Raw genomic sequence first — 1,886 nt, 5'->3', positions numbered from 1 at the left:
CTTCTTCTTCTTCTTCTTCTTCTTCTTCTTCTTCTTCTTCGTCTTCTTCTTCTTCTTCTTCAGCAATTACTTCTCATGTTTCTCTACTGGAAAGTAAAAAAAAAAGAGTAAAAAATCCTGATCAACATTTTCAAAGAGTATCATCATCATCATCATCCTCATCATCATCCTCATCATCATCATCATCATCATCACCACATTCTCTTCCCGCTCCTCCCCTCCTTTCCCCCTTCCTTGTTCCTCTTTTTGCCCACTCCTTTCACCTCCCCTTCCCTCTCTCTCCTTTCGCCTCCCCTCAGAATGGAAGGCAGATCGTATGATACCTGTGTATGTACAGCTATGCTACGCCACATGACAGTGAAACATGGGCTATGACTACAGAAGACTTGTGAAGGCTTGAAAGAAATGAAGCCAGCATATTCCACTTGATGGGTAACGTCAGTGTGCACATATGACAGAGTGTAAATTGTTTAAGAGGAAAACTGGGTATATGAGGCATCAGATGTGTGTAAGAGAAAAAAACTGCACTGGTTAAGTCATGTGATGCATATGGATGAGGACAGCTGCTTAAAGAATTGCTGATTTCTAATTTTGGGGTGAACCTGTGGAAGGGGTAGACCCAGGAAGACATGGGACAAAGAGGTGAAAAAAGATTTTCAAATGCTGGGCTTCACTGAGGAAATGATAAGGGGCCTGGAGTTGTGGTAATTTGCTGTACTTGAGAAGAAAACATCAAGCTTAGTATAATCATGGTCATCCATACTTACAGACATGTCTTTTGCAGGTGCTGGTGCCATGCAAAATGCACTTGTGCTGGTGCCATGTAAGGTGCACTCATGCCAGTGCTACATAAATGTACCCATGCTAGTGGAACATGAAAGGCACCCAGCACACTCTGTAATGTGTTTGGTGCTACCATGCCAAAACAGACAATTGGAGTCTGGACAGCTCCTGTCAAACTGTCCAACCCATGCCAGCATAGAAAATGGATGTTAAATGAAGATGATGATGACGATGATGATGATGATGATGATGATGATGATGCTGATATATGGAACCATTAATCCCGACACATTTCTGTTGCTCTCTGTTTTCTCTCTCTCTCTCTCTCTTTCTCTCTCTCTCTCTCTCTCTCTCTCTCTCTCTCTCTCTCTCTCTCTCTCTCTCTCTCTCTCTCTCTCTCTCTCCATTTTTTTCCCTCTCTAAGAGGAAATACAATACATGTATTATTAGTCTATTTAAGTATTTCAACTGATCAAAATGTAATCCCTGTATTGTCCTTTTTCATGCCCTGAAGATTTTCCACCCAAGATATTTTGAGAAGCAAACTTATATATTTATATCATCATCATCATCATCCTCATCGTTTAACGTCCGCTTTCCATGGGTTGGACGATTTGACTGAGTTCTGGTGAACCAGATGGCTACACCAGGCTCCAATCTGATTTGGCAGAGTTTCTACAGCTGGATGCCCTTCCTAATTCCAACCACTCCGAGAGTGTAGTGGGTGTTTTTACGTGCTACTGGCATGAAGGCCAGTCAGGCGGTACTGGCAACGGCCATGTTCAAAATGGTGTTTTTTATGTGCCACATGCACAGGAGCCAGTCCAGCGGAACTGGCAACGATTATATATGTTTTGTAATTTAAAGTGGATGTGAAATGAAACAATTGTAGGCAATGATGATAGTTAATTGATAAATTAATTTATATCCATTGAATCTTTCCATTTTCAAACCTGATAATATTTGATAGTTTACGATATTTTATAATATATTCATTGAAGAAATATCTCTTCAAAATATAATATATTAAACCAGTGTAGCTTGGATTAAAATAACCCTATAAGAGGTCTAAATATCCTCATAGTGATTATATATATATATAT

The sequence above is a fragment of the Octopus bimaculoides genome, chromosome 11, assembly GCF_001194135.2.
Source record: "Octopus bimaculoides isolate UCB-OBI-ISO-001 chromosome 11, ASM119413v2, whole genome shotgun sequence".
Lineage (NCBI taxonomy): Eukaryota > Metazoa > Mollusca > Cephalopoda > Octopoda > Octopodidae > Octopus > Octopus bimaculoides.
This window is presented reverse-complemented; position numbering follows the sequence as displayed.